Here is a 20,441-nt window from a genome sequence, read left to right as displayed (position 1 = left end):
GAGGGAGTTTTTTCTGACACATGTAGTCCAGAAACACAAGTAAAAAAATCTGTATTAGTTTTAATTCAAACTTGATGCTCCCGGATTTTTTAAAGAATAATTACTCTTTTGTTATCAGATATTCCTTTCGTATTATATTTTTAGAGAATCTTTTCAACCCACTACTCCACTTATTTTTAATTTTACTTCATTAGCTCTTAGTTTTCTGTAAAACATGATCATTGCCCAACATTGGGTACAAATCTTTGATATCAGCCTGGTGTGATTTCAGACTCATCAGCTGCAACGAGTGCTCGTTAGAACTGTCCCTCTGCGAGCATCCGATGATTCTCTTGTTCCCATTCTGTATTTTGTAAATTACTGAAGCACAGCTCTGATAAATAAGCCTACCTTAAAATCTGTGCCAGTCAAAATATTTCTCACAGTTTTATGTGAAGGCATACATTGTTTTTATGCAGCTGTCTCTTTCTGAACTAATTTTATTGCCATACATCAAGCTTTAAAGACCATCTCATGTGAAACTTTGCCAATGCTTTAATGGGCTTAAAGTGCTAAGTATTCTTATTTATTTCTCTGTATTTACTTATAAGCACTGTAATGACAAGCAAATGTATGATCAGTAGTACAGAAAGCAGTATATTCAGGCTGAACATACTGCACATGAGTGCATGCATACTGAGTGTAAGGAAATCCACAACCAGATGTAGCCCATGGCTGTCTCCTTCTCCATTCTGCAGATTCTCATCTCCTGTAGGGAGGAGGAGTTGGTGGTCCCCCATATCTGCTCCCAGTTCTCACTGTGAACTGGGAGACAGGCCTGATGCCCAGCTCTCAGCCCACAAAATCCCACAGAGCTGATTTGGCCTGATAGGGGCAGAGGTGAGGGATGAAAGCCAAGGGCAATTGTGGCACAGCTGGGGAGCACCAGGCCCAGACACATCCACAGCTGGAGTGAATCAGGGGATAAGCTGCTTTGCTGCATCACAACAACAGACCTGGGGCCAGAGGGTCGTGTTTTCACTCAGGCTGGGTGATGGAGTTTGTGCTGGAGGCAGGTGACCCCAGCGGGATCACAGCTGCATCCTGAGACAGCTGTTTAACTCCTCCTTTGGCAGCCTTAGGTTTTGCTGCTGCTCTCCTGATGTCTAGGGGTTGTTTCACTTGGCCATGACTGGGTAAGTGTTTTCTCTCCTTCCCTAAGCAGCTGAAGGTTGGATCTGAAAACCTCTTCTCAAAGTGCAGGTGATTGCTGTGGCTCCTGCCCTCAGCCTCACATCCAGGATTTAGTTGGCATTTGAAGGGGTACTGTCCTCGTGGAAGTTGTCGTGATGTAAATGGGCATTTCAAATGAGAAAAAAAGCAGGAGTAAAATTAAGTTGTTGAGACATTTTAACTGAAGGAGGGAAAGAGAGACTTCAGGTTGATAAAGCTGTGAAAAACTATTCTGTGCATCTCTTGGAAACCTGAAGCTCACAGTCATGCTGCAGAGATGTCCCTGATAGTCTGAGTGACCCCAGGCAGCCAGGCTGAGATTTGTGCACAGTAGTACTGCCTCCGTGGATAAGGAGCTCCTGTCCCTTGGGGGAAGGCATTGCACTGACCTTAGCCTAATGGCTGAGGGCAATTGCATACACAGGACATCATTTAATATCTGGGCCAGGGAAATAAAATGTCTAGAGGGTTTGATAGGCAGAAAACATGGTCAAACTGTAGTTAAAAGAAGCTGGTTCTATCTGTTGGGTAGCAAGATTTAAAGCTTTGCTGTGGTTTGACCAGCACACTTGTGCAGGAAGCAGCCACAGGGACCTGCTGAGACTCTCCTGGGCTGACTTCACCTGTAACTCTCTGTGCCGGAGTCAAAGGTTTCTCCACTTGTTTCTGTTTTTTCTTGTACCTTTATGATATCTGTGTCCATTTTCTCCTCACCCTTAAACAACTTCCAACATTTTCATCACATGTCTAACTTAATGAGAAACTTCAGATTTGCCTGGAGCTGTATCCAAGGCTGTGCTCAGATGTTGAAACCACTGCCTGAAATTGGCTTCCTATGTAATAACCCAGAGCTCAGTGTATGAAGTGTACTGTGTTGTAGATGTTCTCTCAGTGCAGTTTCTTTGAAGAAATAAATTACCACTGTGTTTTGTGTTTGGAGAAAGAGCGTTTTGTTGTTATAAGTGACCCATAAAGATAACAGTCCCAGAATTTGGCACTTTACCTTTGTGGGTCTTTTTCAATAGATTTAAATGATGATAAAGGATTTCTTATTATAAAGGTCTCTGGATTACTTATCTAAATTATGAGTGAGGTGGATGTTATCCTTCAAAGGATAAGCTTTCTGCTTGCTGTGTTCTCAGACAAAGTATTTTCCAACAACGTGGTCTTCAGTGTTTGCCCATTTTTGCACTGTAATGAGATGTATGCCACTACAAAACTGCATTAAAGGACTTTTTAATGCAGTCGGGAGCCACAGCTAACAGGCCTTCTATCAATGTAAGTGCCATAGCTTGAACTGATAAAGAGCTAAATCCCTAACAAGCTCTAAGTTACAGCATGGAAATAGAAAGTAGACTTTCTCCATACCCGTTTTAAGTACCTCATTAGTTCTCAATATGTCTACATGAGCTGAAAGTAATTGATCTCATTACCATGTATGTAAATGTGGCAAATTTCTTGAATTTTGCAACTTAGCTGTGTTCAATTAACTGGTTTGTTAAAATATATGACTCTTCAATTAATTGTAGGGGAGAGAGCGTGAAAGGGAATATATGCATATGTTAGGGTCTAGAGGACAGAGATTCTGAGTCTCATCCAAATTTCGGCTATGGAAGTTTTGGATTTTGAAAAAGCCCCCCTCTCTAGAACACAGTGCACAGTAAGGGGTGTTTGCTGCCGAGGTGGGAGAGCTCTCATGCCCTTCTGTTCCAGGTAACAGGCTGGGTGGTGACAGTTTCAATGATGCTGAGCACTGTTCTCTGTGTTATCCAGAGCATTCTTCACACTATGGGTTTTTTCTTCTGAAACTTGTCTGAAAGAGCTGCTTTGAGGACTGGGAGAACCTGTAATTCCCTGCAGTATGTAGCCAAGTCTGCACTGGTACTTAAACTGGCTTTGGTGGATCCTTACAATTCATCTGTGGCCCAGGTGTGAGTGCTGCTGGTGCATAGGGGTGTGTGTAACGAACAGCCCTTGTGTACACCCTCTACTCAGGGGATTTCATTCTCTGTATCTCAGTACTAGGAGCAGTAGATTTGCAGGCTGGATTTCCCAAGCCTTCTGAACACAAGATGGTTCCCTATAAATGCCTGCAAAATGACCACAATGTCCTTAAACAATCACAAAAAATTCCTCTACATCCTCTGCATCTCTGCAATGCAGCAGTTTCTGCTCCCCCAGGGCTGAGATATTTCCTGTCCCTTCCAGAAGAGCCCAGCAAGAGGTGCAAGTTGTCCTAAGGTTTCTGAAAGGAGGTGTGAGGCGCTTGTTCTCATGCACTCTTAGCCCTGAGTAGAGGCCTTGCAGGCAAAGTGACTTCTGTGGAAGCCATACCATGATAGGACTCCGGGCTGTGAAGTCACATCTGGAAAGATCAAGGTACCCAGGAAAAGGTCCAGCCAGGCAAAAGAATTGGGCTAGAACAAAGTAAAACTGTTTAAGGGAAAAGTGTATGGTAGTGCAGTTTCTGAGGTATTGAAATAAATGTGAAAAGACTGGAAAGTCCACAGTGGAGCCTGTGTAACAAACTTTTGTAGAAGATCTGTAAGTAAAATTGTAGTAGCTGTGACCAAGTAGGGTGATTTCTAATAGTCCTTGCAGCTTTATTTGTTATAAGATGCTCACTGATAAAAAAATGAGCCATAAGGATGGAACAACTGACACGGGGTGTTTATTTTTACCTTCAGAAGTTCTTGAGCTTGCCTGGACATCACATGTTACTGGCTAAGGCTGCCCTTAGGCAAAGCTCTCCTTGTCTGCAGTGAAAGCTTTGCCATGCTCAGAATGATGAGATTTGGTTCTGTGGTTATTTCTTCCTCCAATGTTCCTGACAAACTGCTTTCCCCTCCTTAGAGCTTGTGGCTTCTAAGAATTTTTTGAACGAAGTGATTTGTTCAGTTAGTTGCACTACATAAACCATACCTATAAATGTTTGCAGCATGCCCTGCTACTTCTTCTTCAGTAATAAAAGAACATGTCCTTGTTCTATTAATTCTAGCTTTTGGAGGGCAGGAGGTTATTTGTTTTGTGAGTAGTTTTGTGTGCGACTTTACCCATAAACCAGATGTTAACACAAGACTCCACATGTTTGTGATCATTAGACAATATTAAAAGCGATTATTCAATCACCATTTGGGAACAAGAACATTGGGGGTTCTGCTACCTGCAAAGCAATAAAATTATTGTCTGGCAAGTTTACAATCCCAGAACTAGCAATCTGCTTTTACATGGAATAAGGTGTGTTGATACAATACAGTGTCTTGCTGAGCTGTTCATATATAACATTTGCATTAGATAATTTAATTTAAATACATATAGAAAGCACAGTTGTAGGTTTTATAAATAAGAGAATGAGATAATGTTCAGATAGGTACTTCTGTAAATAATTGTGTCATTCTGAATTAATTCTGAATTTTTTTTTACCTGTTTGATATTAACCTTTGCCATTTTTGCCAGAGAAATTATAAAAGGCTGGATATTTGCAAACACTTGAGAACTATATTTCTATTCTATTTAACCATTCATTTTAACATGGAAACAGTATCAGCATATTTTCCAGTTTCCAGAGGGTTTTGAAAAGAATGATAGGAAACCATAAAACTCCTGAAAGGACTTTACCTTGGCTGAAGACTTTATATATAAAGAGATCAATTTTCTGATAAGATTCTCTGGAATGAAAGGACATTTTGTAATTTTAGCAAACATGAATACCAAAACTAGGGAAGGCTGATTGGGACCTGGAGCCTGATACAAACCTCATTATAGACTACAAAAAGTTTCCTGGAACTTTTATGGCCTTTGGATCTAGTCCTTTAACGTGTCTGGTAGGGTAATGGTTGAAATAGCTTCAGTGTTCTGTCCTGTTCTCTGAATGTCACAATGCTGCCAATTTCTGTGGAGGGCATTAACTCTCTGGCAAGTCATTCGAGGACGGGGGTGGGGGATGTTCCAGGAGCAATTGCAAAGCAATATTACACCTCGTACCCATGTCTATTCCAGCCTAACATCGATAAGGAGAAGCAAAGTCTGGTTATCTCTACTGATTACACAATGACAAATAACTTCTGTACAATCCCCTGTTTTCAGTGTTCAGGTGACACAACTTGCACAAAGGAGACGTGCTCATTAAAAATTTCCAATGAAGGTGCCCAGCCTGGGAGCTGTGCTGGCTCTCGTGCAGGCTGTGTTTGCAGTGCTCTCATGGTGACCTCCCCATTGTCCCTGACTGATGGGAAGGTGTGGGTGGGACATGAATTTTTGATCATTTTGGAAGGTGTGTGTATGTGTTACCCTGGTGTCCAAAACTGGTGCTGGTAATGCCTTTTATAATCAACTCCAGCATGTCAGGAAAATGGACTCTTCTAACCCAAGACCAGTGGTAAGCATTAGTTTCCATTCCAAAAGCATTCGTTTCAATTGCCTATGTACAGTACTTGGGTATTAAATGTAGTGGTTTCATCAGAAATTCATTAGTTTGTTCATTTAAGAACAGAACTGGAAACCTACTGAGTTCACTAGGAAGGTAAACTTTCTTCAGTACCCTTCTGCCAGGTCAGAACTCCCATGAACTCCCTGAGGAATACCTGCATGAGTTCAAAGCAAAATTTTTCTGTGGTTCTGTGGGTTTTAGTTCCAGGCATAGGCTGCATGGCTGCTTTTGGCCACAGTAGCTATATCATAATTAATGCTTTCTGCTCACTATCAGGAGTTAAGGATGGTGACCAGGTCAACTTTGCCCCTGAGCCTGGGTTTCCTCCAGCACTTCCTGCACCCTCTCTTTGCCAAAAATCTTGCCTCCAGTGCTGTGCTTGGTTTTGTGGGATGTGTCATTTCCAGCACTGTGGATGCTGCCCTTAAGTCTCAACAGCCCTCTGAGGCTCACAGGTCATCTGCATTGCCTGGTGGGTGTTTTAACCCTATTAGCAGGCAGTAAGTGCCATTGAGATGGGAGGATTTCATTCAGCTGAAAATGTGCACAGACGTTCAATAAGCAGGTAGCCACAGAAATAAGGAACACAGGATAACCTGAGACAAACCAAAGGGATAATTGTAAGTGGTGAAAAGCCCAGGGAAAAGGGTATGAGCAGATAATTGATACAATAACTTTCTCAGTTATTTGCCTTGTATATTACCTAGGTTTCTATTTTTTTATTACTTTTTTTTGTTGTTTGGTTGCTGGGTGAGTTTAACACTTTCCAATAAGAAAGGCTCTTGAAAAGGAGGTGGATTGTGTTGCAGGTCAAGGTTCTGGATGGCTGCCATGCAAAGTGGTTTAGACAGAGAGGCTCCGAGTAAGTGCTACAGTAGTTGCAAATTGGCAGATCTTCTATGTGTGGATGCCAAATAGCCAATTCCCACTTCACAATGTTGAATAATGAGCATTGTTTCTAAATTCTTTCAGGAATAAATTCCATTAAGATGCTTGGAATGTAAATACTTCCTCTTAGAGAAGTAATGATTTTAATTTGTTTTAATTCTATTATTAAGTCTGTTAATAAAAATGCCTATTTAAACTATTTAAGACATCCACTGAAACTCTACAATATTAATTTTATGGAAAACTTCCAAAAGAACTCTATTAGTTTTCCTCCATTAAGAAAACATTATGGACTTTTAATAGAGCTCTTGGCTATAGCAATTTTTATTGACCTAGTTAGTAAATGAATTAATGTTAGTCCCAGTGTCTTCAAAATATGTGATATGCTTTAAAAAATAAAGTTTAAAAAAGTATTTAATAATTTATCCGTTACAACAACTTTTACCACCCCTTGATAATACATATACATGTACTGGGTGAATTTAAGGTATGATTTAGTTTTGCTTAAGACTTTCTGAACACCTCAGATAATGATTTTTCATCTCTCCATAACCTTATTTTTAAAGTCAGGCAGAAAAATCAATTCTTACATGATCTCACCCACAAGTTGGTTCCATACAAATAAATCTCAGGATGGGATGTGTTAATTCTTTAAAAAATGCTCTTTCTGCTCAATGAGATAGAATAAATGCAGCTAGGTTACCTATAGTGGTGGTTGATTTGTTTTTACAAACTGTGCATGCACTTAGCCATGGCTGTTTGCATCTCGCTTCTATTTTTGACAAACATTGTTTTTTTCTGTAGTCTTGGACAGAGGTTGCTCTGATTTCCTAAGGGATTGTGCTGAGTTCCTGCCCATGACTCCCAGGAAGACCTAATCCTTTTCGAAGAGTTCAGATCTGGTCTGCTCTGACAGCCCAAGCCCCTGCTCAGTCTGGGGATCTCAGCTGGCATCTCAGCATGGTGTTCACAGTAAAGGATCGTGACTGACAGTATCCTAAATTCATTATGAAAACATACAGTTCTTCTGGTCCTGGGGATGTTTTGTATTTCTATTGCACAGGCATTGGACCCACATGACATTTACACGCTCTTTAAAGGAGTGTGCCATTAATTAGTCAATCCAGTGATCCCCTAATGAGGATTTTACTTGAAAAGTAAAAGCAAAACAGATTAATGATGTGTGAGTGTTAATAGTTAACTGAAGCTTATTTAAATGCTGTGTTAGATAGGTTATATATGAACAGTGTAGCTTTTTTCCAAGGGCTATTTCCTATAAAACAGCATTGTCTTGTCTTCAACATGAAGACTGATGATTTAGGTTTGATTTGTTGTTTTTCAGTGAAGCCATCCATATTGCATTTTGTATTCTGGACTGTCATGTTCATGTGAGTATGAGCCAGTAGCACATCAGAGATTATTTGTGTAATGCAAGTCCTTTGTAATGGCCCATCATCCTCGAATCTGAGCATAAAACAAGAGGTAGCTGGAAGACTGAATTGCTACCAATTCTTTGCATGCTGTTTTGTTTAGGTACACTGGATAGATTACATTTACTGCCTTCCACAGCTGACACCAGCGAGATGGATGTTTAGCCACCATACAGAGTCCCACCAGTAATTCAGTGAGTGACTTGGGCTTTTTCTGAGTGCCCTCTTGAGGGCTTTTAAATTACCTGTAGGTTATTTACTGGGTTTCTGCATAAGAATCAAGCTCATTTCTGGCCACTGAATGCCCAGCTGTGCCAGAGTGACTGATTCCATGTTGTAGGAACTAGTGGTTTAGGTCTTGATCCCTTAAACACTTGCTACTTAATTTAGCTTTATTCCTGGGCATGAAGTTGCTTCAATTTCTTTTCATTTACAGCTTTATTGGATCTGTCTGATGAATGTTAAGCACAGCATTTATACATTTGGGTGTTCTGAGGTGAGCAAGACTACATGTACAAGCACTGTAGCTAAATCCTGTTTTGATATACCAGGATCTTCTTGGGAGTGGGCTGGCAGAAACTACAGATGATGGGCAAGGAAAGAAAGCTGGATATGGGAAAGAACAAGGTATAAATGTGTCACTGCTGTCGTTCTCTGCTTGAAAATGCCACTGTGGAAGCTATGTGTGAGCACTAGACCTTGCTAGTCTGAAAGCCTAAAGGTTGTGGAGACTTGTTAGTGGAGGTCAAGGGAGGGATGTTTATTTTCAGCACTGTTCTCACACTGACAAGTTGAGAGTGAAAGGGATCCACGGATGCGTATGCTTGGTGATTTCAAGTAGCACTCTTGCCACTTAGTTAGAGCTGAGTAATTTCTGGCCAACACATCTATGCCACTTTGCCACTCATGTATCATAGCTTCAGGCCTAAGAGCTAAATTTGAGATTGTTTAGTGTTTGTTTATTAATATTTTTAAAACAGTGTAGCATAGCGTAGTTATGTTTGACTTTTCAAAATATAAAATATGTTGATACTCATGCATCATTTCAGTCTGTGCTAAAAACTCCTCAGGTGGCAGGGTATTATTAGGGATTGACTTCTCTACACTGTATGTAAAATACAGGGGGCCCATAAGGCAAATCTAACATATGCATGTAGTGTGTACTGTGGAGAGGTCAGGTAAGCTCTACATTTGGGCAAACTTTTGATAGTGTTTGTGTGGTAGACAAGTGATTCCTTGTGTGCATGTGTACTCCTTGTGTGGTTCATGGAGATGTCTGTGTGTCCCAGTTGTTAATCAGTGGTTGTCAGACTCTGTGTAATGTGTTCCCTTTCCTGACAGGGCAATAGAGGCTCCTCAAGCCCCAGAGCTAAAGGACCCTTTCGCAGCCATAGTATCAGGTGCCTTTAAGCCGTCTGACCATGCTGAGAACAAAATCTGCAGTGTTTTCAGGGTCCCTCCTTATTTCCAAAAGCAGTGATTCATCTCAGCAATGCATGCAGCCTTTGCTTGTCTTTTTGCAGACTCTGCAACCACACCGTGCTCCTTTGTACATAGTCTTGCCACACTAGCTTAAGAACCTTTGCTGTTGTTTCTACCATCTGGAGCAGCCTCTGTGTATCTTTCTGCCTCATCAACTCTCCATCTTTTCAACTTTTGTCTTTTTTTCTTAAGTAGATTTTCTCATCTGCATATGCCTCTGTTTTCATTTTTTTTCTCACTCTTTTATTGGCCTTGTTGCTCAATGCCTTAATTTATTCATCAAACAGTGTCTTAACAACGCTTTACATCACTGTATCACAATACACACATCTACTGTGTATTGCTTGAATTCACTTTTTCCTTGCATTTGATGCTGTCCATCTGGAAATGCAGTTGGTATGAAAGGCAGTATAAGTTATAAAGTTGTATTATATTGTGAGAGAGACAGCAGCATCTGCTGCTATACATATAAATACTCTAACTTTGCAATACTTCGACAAAGCAAATCATTTGGGCTAGTTCTAAACAGAAAAATTATTATGTGATAAGATGTAGGAAATGAATTTCAAAACAGAACTTGAGACCTTTAATAATAGGGGTCAAGCACAAGGTTTGTTTACTTTTGTTTTTCATATCTAGAGTATCTACTAATATATATTTATATATAACATATTTAAATGTATATTCGTACATGTGTTTGTGTGTAGATATATATATTTTATATATAATGCAGTATTGTTAAAAATCTCTGTTCTTGGAGCTCTAGGATCAAAGGAAGCCACTGATTTCTTCTTTTTTCCTTTGGTTCATTTTTTTGACAATTTTGAAAATTGAAGCTTTCACCAGAGAAGCTCTGCATCTGACGGTCCTGGCTCCCAGGAGTGCAGGCTGCCTTTTACATCTGCACTTCTGTGCCAGAGTTTGCTGTGGGCACACCACCCGAGCTACTCTGAGCCTGCTTGCCTCTCTTTGCAGGTAATCTGAATTCCTCAAGTTAGAAGACAGATTTGAGAAATGTACCTCATAAAACAAATACCTGTGGCTTTGTTTGTCCAAGTGAGAATTAAGTTCAAAATTTGATTTTCAGAAATCTCATCAGTCAAATAGCAGCACTAATGCTGTTCTGGCCTCCCAGTTGTGCATTCCCAGGGCTGAAAGTCTCCACCTCTTCAAACCTCTGAAAGATCCAAGGAGGTTTTCCAACACCCTCAGGATTGCACAACTTGTAGATGCTTGACTTTGATCTAGTGAGTACCTTCTGCTGGCAGGGGGCCCTGCAGGGCTGAGCAGGATTGCTGGGACCAATCCATGCCCCAAAGTAAAGGCAATCAGAATTCAAGTGTTCGGGGGAGAAAAGCAGTTGAGCAGGGTTTGTGCATGTTTTGTTTCAGAGCATCCTACTCATAGTCCTCCTAGGACTATCCCACTGTGGCAATCCCAAAGGCTTGTGGGTATGGCTAAACGTTACTATTTTAATGATGTAACCAATATGTGTTGATTCTGGGTTTTTTCTTCACTTATTTGATTTTGCATCCTTTGTCCAAGCTGTTGTTTGTCAGAACTTCATAAGCTGAACTAGAATAACAAGAGACAACTATTTAAAGAAAATAATTTAAACATGAGAGTGTTGGTAATAAAAATAGTTCATCTGTGCAACAATATTACATTTGCCATTGTATTTGATTACTAATGAATACAGAGTATTCATCTTAGCAACAAGCAGAAAAGGGGAGGAAAAAGCTTTTGTATTAAATCAACTGAACGATGAAGTGAGTCAGTGGAGGCTGTTGTAGTGTTCAGAATGCAAAATGTGCAGCTCATAGCCATGAAATTTTCTGCACCTTTTATAAGCATATTTTGATTGTAAATGTGTGGGAGATAAAAATGCTTAGTTTTTAAGGCAAGATGGACAGCTAATTTTTTTAAATCATGACGTTAATGGCTGGAACTGTAATGCCCTTGTTACTCAATCTTGAAAAAGTTTGCTTACAGTTCACTTCTAATGGCTCTTCATCCTATTATCAAATGACTGATATTCTTGCAAGCATTTTAGCAGCTTTCAGATCTGTTATATTTTTAATTAAATTGGCTGTGAATTGTGTAAGTAGCAAAGGTTGACAAACTAGCACTCAGTGCAGCATCACTGCTTCTCAGTGAAGCTGTCACAGGACATGCATGATCTTGATTTCTCTAAACACTTTATGGTTCTTTTAATCTGTGTCAGATGTTGACTTGGAAAAGTAAGTAAACAGCTCTGGAGAGCAGGATGGGATGTTGCAGGAATTCCCCTGAGGTGCTTCGATGGAAGAAGCCTGGTTTAGAGTGCATGGAGCAGCCTGACCTGTGTGATGACTGTGGATTTGTGGAGTGTGGTCTCTGTGCTTCAGGCCAAAGGACTTGTATGTGGTGTACATGTGCATGCTGCTAACACCATGCCCTACTTTCCAGCTGGAAAATGTCAGTAAGGTCTCTGGAGCTTATTGGAACAACAGCCACTTTCCTCCCCAGGGAATTGCAGATGTACCTTAACCACCTGTGGGCTGGTACTCTGGCAGCTGCTTGCTTGCAGAAAGAAGGATGAAAAATCAGAGGCTTTCCCTGTATTGATGTGCCATTTATTTTAAAGTATGCTTCTGCAAACATTGCCTTTGCTGCCTTTGCCACTTTCTGCTAAGCACCATTTCAAACTGTAGAGCTACACTGCAAACATAGGAGAATGTGGCTCTTTTTGTGTTAGGCTATTTGCAATGTCTCATTCAAAACTATCTTAGACCAAACTAGTTCAGCCTGCCCAAAACCATTGGTACCATCAACGGGAAGTAATGCTGTGATTTTTAAGAGATTAGTAAATCCTAAAGAAAAGAAACTAATATTTATTTTTTTGTATTCAAATGTATGGGCCAAATCTTGAAGACCTTTTAGTCTGTCTTTACTTGGGCAAAACCATATCTGGGAAAAAAGATCCAGTCTGGAGTCTGATTTTTACTCAAGAGTTTACCATTTTTTCCCATTTCTTCTGTTCTGCTGTGTCCCTTTCTGTGTTGTACGATACATCTCGCTTTGTAAGAATATCCTAACCCGTTCTAGAATAGACAGGAAGCTTCAATTTTTAGAACAAAAAGTGCAAAAATCATTAATTGCTCTCTGAGTTTCTGCTCTTACTTGACCCTTGTATTTGGTGTCAATGGGCAGCCACAGTTTGCTTCAGGCTTTGATCCAAGAAATGTGATATTTTCATGCTTAGCAGGCTCCTGATCAACTTCTCTGCTTGCTATAGGGCAGGTGATGGGGTAAAAGGCACTTGTTTCCCATCATAGTGCTCTGCAGTGATTCAGCCAGGGAAAAACAGCACTGGGGGGAAAGTTCTTCAGGGAGCTACTGTATCTCAGCTTTAGAGCATCACCTGACAACCTCAGGCCTGGCTCAAAATAGCAATGAAAATTCAGGCATATACAAACCAGTTTTGGGTTTTTTTAAGAACAGAGACATTTGAATCTAGATTCAGCCTCTACAGAGATTGGGTTCAGCCAATGGGGTCAGACCCCTCCCTACTTCACCAGGGTGGTAGTTTGTGCTTAAATGGATTAGCAGTTATCCATATCCTTTTGTTAGCATAGCAATTAAAAATTAGTATAGCATAAAAGCTTGGTATAATTGTGCTGGAAATGAAAAATATCTCTTTATGTTGCACATTTCACAGGCACATTAGACTTACAGAGTATTGTGACAATGATTACTTTTTGCTGAGGGGGAGAGAAAAAGATAAATGACTTCTAAATCACCACATGACTCAGCCTGCAAGCTCTGAGTTTATTTGTAAGACATTTATCTCCTTGTATACTCACCAGGAAAAAAAAATTATCATTTAATTAATAAACTTAATAGCCTGAGGTATTCTGATCAATAAAAATAGTTTGAGAACAGGGCATGATGCAATGAAATATTGAGCTGTCTGCAGACAAACCCATGATTTTTTTTTAAAGGCAATCATGCTCCTGCCTAATTAGTTAGGGGAGCCTGTGTGGTAAGGCACAGTGCTCTGCTGAAAATCAAACTGATAGACCAGCTTGAACAAAAAAAAATTGAAGCAGCTCCTTGTGCCTTGAAACAATTTCGCCTTTATGTTTTCTCTGCGTGACCTTTTGAGCTTTGTTTCCCTGCTGGCGCTGAAACACTGGACGAGCTTCCAGTGAAGCCAGTGGATGTTTTTCCATTGAATGCAGCAGACCCTGGTTGGGTCATTTTCTGCTGCCGATGGGGCCTGGCTCTCCTGTTGTGACGTTAGGTCAGAGCCCCATTACAGCTGTGCAAATCCAGGGTCACCATGCTGGCTCCAGGTCTTACCCTGGATAATGCAGAATAACCAACAGCAAGAGCGGCGGCTCTGATGTGAGCAGTGGCAGCTGCCTGGCAGGATGGGCTCTGTTTGCTTTGTCTCAGCCCCGTTATGATTTCACTCCTTGCCAAGGCAGCCAAGGGCTGATCTGACGCTGTCTGGGGGAAATACACAAATGTGTCATTTACTTTCATTCAATCCGTGGTAAAATGTGGCCTTAGAGAAAAGACCCATGGGTATTGGGCACTTTGTAGACATACAGAAACAGCAGGGATTTTTCATCTCAGTTTGCAGGGCAACTTTACAGTGGCAGATAGAAATGGAATTCCTATATTTCTATCTTTTTAATTTTCACAAAATTAATGTAATTGTGGAAGGGCCAATTATGATCCACACCTTTTCTCCCAGACAGATGCATTGAATTAGCTCCACATGTCATTCTGACATCAGTTAAATGGAGTATGGGGTTTAACTTGAACATGCTTTTTGAAATAATCTCTTAGAAGAAACAATGCTAGGGACACCATAACTTGATTGGGCATTGGTGGTCTTCGGGAATTTACTGGTCTCAGTAAAGTTGTGACTGACACTGAATATCTGGGGCAGAAAGGAGCACTCTCCTCACTTCTTCTGGAAGCTGCTTCAGCCCTTTTGTTCTCACACTGCATCTTTGAAGCTCCAAAGTGAGATGGAAATACTAGAGTCAGTATTATTCACCTTAATTTTCACAAAATTAGCATAATTGTGGAAGGGCCAATTATGATCCACTAATTTATCCTGTGTCAATAACAATACTGAGTTTATATATAAAGCTGTCTTGTTTGGGTGAATGCAGGCTCCTCCCTTCCTGTGCTGTTTTTATTAGCAGTGATTGTTACAGTTTTCCAGGTTGTTGTGTTAAACCTCACACTTCCCTGTGCTGAGGGAAACAATTATGGAAGACCTGCAGACCCCAATTATCACTGCAGGTCAAAGGGCACACTGTTGAAATGCTTATGAGTAAGTACTGCAAGATGTGGTCATTTCTTGCTGGGGCTCTCTTTACCCCTTAAGCACCATGCATATTTCCTATATTTTTTTATTAAAAAGGTGAAATGTTCATTAGAAACAACTGAAACATGACAGTGGTGAAGTGTGATAATGAGAGAAGCTTCTGAAGATACAAGAGAAGAGGCATTAAGAATGAAGGAAATGTTGTTTTCCTAAAATTTGTCAGAATGTTTGGGTTTGAACTAGCAAATAACATTTCCATGAAGAATTTTGCCTAACGTCTCATATTTTTTCCTAGTGTTAATCCAGCAATTTTCTGACTCACATGATGACTTAATTTCTTTCTCTGTGAGCATTCAGATGTCTTCACTCGATCACTTTAATTAAAGCAGGAGTCCTTACCCTCAGATGTGGACAATGAGTAACACAGCCAGCTATGCTTGTTAGGCTCAGAAGGGGTTTTTTCATAGATGTGCCTACGGGTATTCAATGCAATCCCATTTTAGCATTTAAGCAAGTGATCAGCTTAAGTGAATTCAGACAGCTCTTAAGCGCTGAAAGAGAAATTAAATGCCCTGCTGAATGGGGATGTGAATCAGGTTCAGATTTACTGACAAATTTGTCTAGAGAGAATGTCCTTCCTACCTAGGATCTTATTAGATGAGTTGGATATAATAGCCTTTTCCCACTGATGCCAAAATCAGCACAAGATCTGTCTTCACATCATAAACAGTAAATTGGCACACACTATTTTGCTTTCTTTAGCTCCTTGTCAGGCTTTTCCACTCCCTTTATTAAAGGATAAACATGAGATACTTCTCAATGTTAATTTTCAGGAGGCCATTTAGGTGTGAACTGGGATTTTTTTTTCAATAGTAGATTTATCCAAATTTTATGGATATTCCAAAAACCCAGAGATGAGTTGAAGGGATCAAAACTCTTGACTTGATCTGTGCCACTGAAATAATCCCTAACAGAGAATTTATAGTTTTCCTGATGTTCTCAAGGCTATCTCCTAAAATGTCTCCAGTTGCTGGGCAGTGTCATCTGCAGCAAACGTTCAAGGAAATAAATACAAAATTATCAACTCAGATAGTGCCAGTAAGCTGTGATAGGAGGCAGTGAATTGCTACCCTGTGGGCTCTCTCTGGCTCTAAGGCAGCTGAGAGTCCTACCAGTGCTTTCCTGGAAGCAGGATGGCCCTGGCTGGGCACCAAAGCCAGGAGAAAGTGTGGGAAGGAGTCTGGAGGCTGCATTTGCTCAGGTGGAGCACCACACAAAGGTTTGGTCCTGGACACTTGCTCAGGGATAAAAGTGCCCACTTCATGTAAAGGATTTCACCCCAGAGGGAGAAGGATCCCCTTTGGCTGAAGGGATCAGAGCCACTCCAGGAGCCCAGAGACACTTGGCAAAGAGTATGAGTAAAATCAGGCTTGAAACAGGTTTTGACATAAGAACAGATTCATGCATAAATGCAGTGTGGTGTTGGTTATAAACGGAAGTAGTAGAAATAGAATGTTGGCAAAGAGTTTATTTTTAACTACTATTTAGACTTTCCAAAGTGTTGTATGCGATAAAAACCAAGGGCTGGTAAAAATTCAGGTAAGGGCAAAATGTTACAATATTCAGTATTCTCTGAGAGTAGATAAAATATCAGAGAGAAATGGTGTGATAAAAAAACTTACTCCATTTAAAAATGTTATATTGTTAGCTAAATTAAGCAGTTACTGATTTTTAATATATGTTCTCCTCTTACTGGCTTATTTAATTTTTTTTTTTAAGCTTTCAGGACTTATTATGGGGTGCTCTCATTTTGAGTGGCATAGTGAAAGATATAGGCTCTGCAGCATGCTGGCTGTTCTGCCAGCAAAGTAAACAGCACTTTAGATAAGATTTGGGCTTGCAGCTTCTCTTAATGAGAACATCATCTTTCAGGGCATGGATATGATCATGTAACCAAATAGGCCATGCATGCCCCTATTTATTATAAAAGTTAATATACAAAACAAACTCTATGTATCTATATGGGCAAGCTATATTATGCCTGTGTCCTATCTGCATAACTTAATTATAGCAGTGCTCAGCAGCTCAGAGAAGGAATGGCAGTGAAGCTCTGTGGCATCATGTGGGTGCTTCAGCTGGAGAAGGAAAATCCAACAGTCCTAATATGAGAAGGAGCTGTGTACTGTATCCCCACATGTCTCTCTGCTGGCAGTGCTCTTCTTCACAGTGAGCTCTAGTTGATATGCACAGCACAAAATGGTTAGCTCTACACTGAGGTTAAAATCAGTATGGAATAGAACATAGGAACTAGTGCTGTGTGGTATTTAATGATAAAATTAAATTGGATGCCTGTAAGAGGAATAACAGCTATGCCATATTGCTGCGTGGATGCTGTTATCTTACATGTGTGTTCATTTTTCTTAATTCTAAAATAATGCTGCAAACATGGAGTGAAAGGGAAAATAACGTCAGATTTATAATCTGTTCACAAGTGCTGCTCCTTTTACCACAACCATGCTGCAGAGCAAGAGCTTCCTCACCATGTTCCCCCATTAAAGTGGGGATGATATTAAATGACACTGTCTTTTTATAAAATGCACCAAGAAAAACAAGGAAAGTAGAAGGAAAGAACCATGAGGCCCAGCAGTTGCCCTGCTATTGAGACTGGTCAGTAGCTTCCCTATCTCAGAGGCATTTGATAACTGTGAGATCTCAGTTAGAGATCTGTCCTTCTACCAGAGCCACACAATGAACAGGGTGTACTATACAAAAGTTTTCTTTATTTTACAATAGCTTTTTTTGTAATTGTAGTTCCACAGTGGCCTAAAAGGTAGTGTGTTCTTCCAGGCCTATCGATAAATCTGTACATTTTCCAATTTATTTTCTTTTTAAATTAAAATAATTTAGTTGTACTGACTGAGTTTTCTTTCTTAATAGAAAACCTTCAATCAAAAAGCATTCTTTTAAAACTCTGGAGATGAAAAATGTAAACTAAACTTTAAAATTTGCTAATTGTAAATCCCTTTGTCTTTGGAGTGCTGCATAGCAGATCAATTCCAAGTAATTACTATGTGAAAAATGTTGGAGTTTTTGGTTCATATATGTATCGAAGAGATGTAAAGCCAATATTAAAAGAATTTTAATTGGTTTGAGATAGTAGCAGGAAATTATTTTCTTCATTTGTAGAATAAAAAAAATGAAAGTGTCTCAGCTATTAAATTTGGGAAAGGAGTGCATATTTCAGTACTGCAGTTACTGATGTGTGAAGTACAGAAAAATGTTAATTGAAGTGAAGTGAAATTAGTTGCAAGTGGACTGTAGATGAGCAAAGGGATTCTTAGGGTGTTGCACCTCAGCCATACTTTGAGGTTAATTCATTAAAGATAATTGGAATGTTAAATAGTTTTCTATAAGGAATCGCTGCTACGGTGGCCTAACGCTTTTAATCTGATTTAATCAAATGCTAATTACCAATATTCAGATTTATGCTATGCTTATTTATGTACTTGCCACCCTGATTACTTCCTTGACTGCTGATAATATTTTCTGTCAAGGGTGACAGCCCTTCAATCATCTGAAAATAAGGGCTTGAATGAGGGGAACTTCAGCAAGAGCTGCCTGTCCCTGTCTCTATCCAAGAAGTCTGTTAAAGTACAGGAGCAGCTGAGCCATCTTTCTATGTTTCATAGCTGATTAAATCCTCACCAATGACTCCAGAGTAAATGAAATGCCTTTGTTGTGGTTCTCTGTGTGGGTTTGATGGCACTTACGCACCACTGCACCCAAAATTCCAACAAACAGTGTCTTGGCATAGACATGAGTGTGTTTGCAGCCTAAGTACCCAAACTGTGTTCTGGATACCTTTGGGACCTAACAGGACTCGTTGCACTCCAGTCAAGAAGACAAATCCATTGTCTCTGGAAACAGGGAGAGGTCTGGTCTTCCTGGCTCTGTCCCACTGGGCAGAGGCCATTCAGTGTGGTGGGACAAAGTGTCCATGCCCTCGTCCAAGTGTAAGACAAATCAAATAATGCAGGATATATTCTCCACAGTAAAAGCAGAATACCAAGGTGAGTTGTCAGGAATGAAGATACATGCTGATTTACACCAGAAAGCCAAATACAAACCCAGAGCCTGTCACAGATTTTCTTTTTTCTTTATTTATGACTGTGGCATAAGTGTCCTCTGCATCTGTTTACTTTTACCTGGGGTCTCAGACTTGGATATTTCATTTTCCCAGATGGGCTGCTTCACTCTGTGAAGGATGATCTCTCTTTGCTGGAGAGGTGCATGTGCCAAGTCCCATGCATGTTATCTCTTATTTATTGCCTCCCTGGCGACAGGCTGTCGCCAACAGGCAGATAATTAGAATGGCCCAGGATGGAGACCTGTGGGAAGTCTGAGTACTTTCATAATTGGCCCATAAATGCTGTAGGTTTGTGCTAGAATGCTCTACAGTTTCCGCTATCAGAAGCTCAAGTTTCTTTCTTCAGTGACATATTTATCTTTTATTCTTATAAAAAGAGGAAATCCTTGCATTATGGATCTATTCTCATTTGTGTTGACTTACTTTTGATAGCTTCTTATTTAAAACAGCCAGCTTTTGCTTTTGGAGAACACTGGAGTCATTTAAAGAGAAAAACAGTCCCTCTTTCTGCTTGTTCTCCCACCCTGTACAGAAAGAGAAAAAGCAAAAGGAAAAAATAAGAATAGGAGAAAAGTGTTATCAGAAACAGCTAAACCAACAGCATAATCTGCAAGTTCTGTGCATACTGTTATGATATCTGAAACATAATTATCAAGCTTAAGTTAATTAGACTAATGCTTAGAAAATCTGGCATGGCAGACTGTGGTAAGTAATTATATATACCAATTAAAAGATGTAATATGCAGCGAGCAAAAGCAAAAAGAAAACTCCATTTGATACAGCCAGTGAACACAGACAATTAAGAAGTCAAGTAGATGAGCCCCGACAAAGATACTGAACTTTGTGGAAGATGATGGGCGAGATGCCAATTTTTCAGTGGAACAGATTTTGCATAGTATCAGTCAAACTTTTGTTTTATGAAAATCCATGCTACTGTTTCCTAACTGAAATACATGAAGGGCCACTTGCTTTTGCATTAGGACTAGCTGACATGAATACAAGGGTATGTGCAAACAAGAATGTGACATTAGAGTACTAGTTTACATATATATAGAAGTTGTGTAAATGGCTTTTCTTAAAAGCAATTCACAAGATGTCATATGAGAAATAAAGCTGTGAAGACAGTGTCTTCTGCAATTAAGTTTAATAATGATTATGGGTCAGGATGAATGGGGAGAGCTGGTGTGCCTTTGTACTACACAGTATGTGCACAGGAAAACCCTGCAACACACTGAGAACACGATTTTTTTTCTTTTTTTACTTTTGCTTGAAGAGTAGTTTAAAGAAAAATGACCTAAAGAAAGGAGAGAAATGTAGCAACAGACCTGTGAAAGAAGTTCTGATTGCAACTTCAAAATGTGTTTAAATAAATAAAATTATTTTGCAAGTTCTCCACAAAGTGTGTGACTGTACAACTGATTCCCCAATCAACTCCCTCCTGAAGGAGGAATGAGAAACCTGCAAATTCTTAGTCTGGTAAATTCAGATGAAGCAAGTCCATGCGTGATACGTTCTCACAGCATT

The 20,441-nt window shown here is 40.0% G+C and overlaps 1 protein-coding gene and 1 long non-coding RNA gene across 8 annotated transcripts in view; both read left to right on the top strand.

The window, feature by feature from the left end:
• The window catches only part of FHIT (fragile histidine triad diadenosine triphosphatase), a 553,468-nt gene that overhangs the window by 513,417 nt on the left and 19,610 nt on the right, over positions 1-20,441 (top strand). The window lies entirely within an intron of this gene.
• Positions 941-18,580, top strand: LOC138117398 (uncharacterized). The gene is made up of 3 exons (XR_011154632.1): positions 941-1,175; positions 7,334-7,521; positions 18,325-18,580. It is a non-coding gene; the product is annotated as an uncharacterized lncRNA (long non-coding RNA).

The sequence above is a fragment of the Aphelocoma coerulescens genome, chromosome 12 (assembly GCF_041296385.1).
Source record: "Aphelocoma coerulescens isolate FSJ_1873_10779 chromosome 12, UR_Acoe_1.0, whole genome shotgun sequence".
In the NCBI taxonomy this organism is placed as follows: domain Eukaryota; kingdom Metazoa; phylum Chordata; class Aves; order Passeriformes; family Corvidae; genus Aphelocoma; species Aphelocoma coerulescens.
This window is presented reverse-complemented; position numbering and strand designations above follow the sequence as displayed.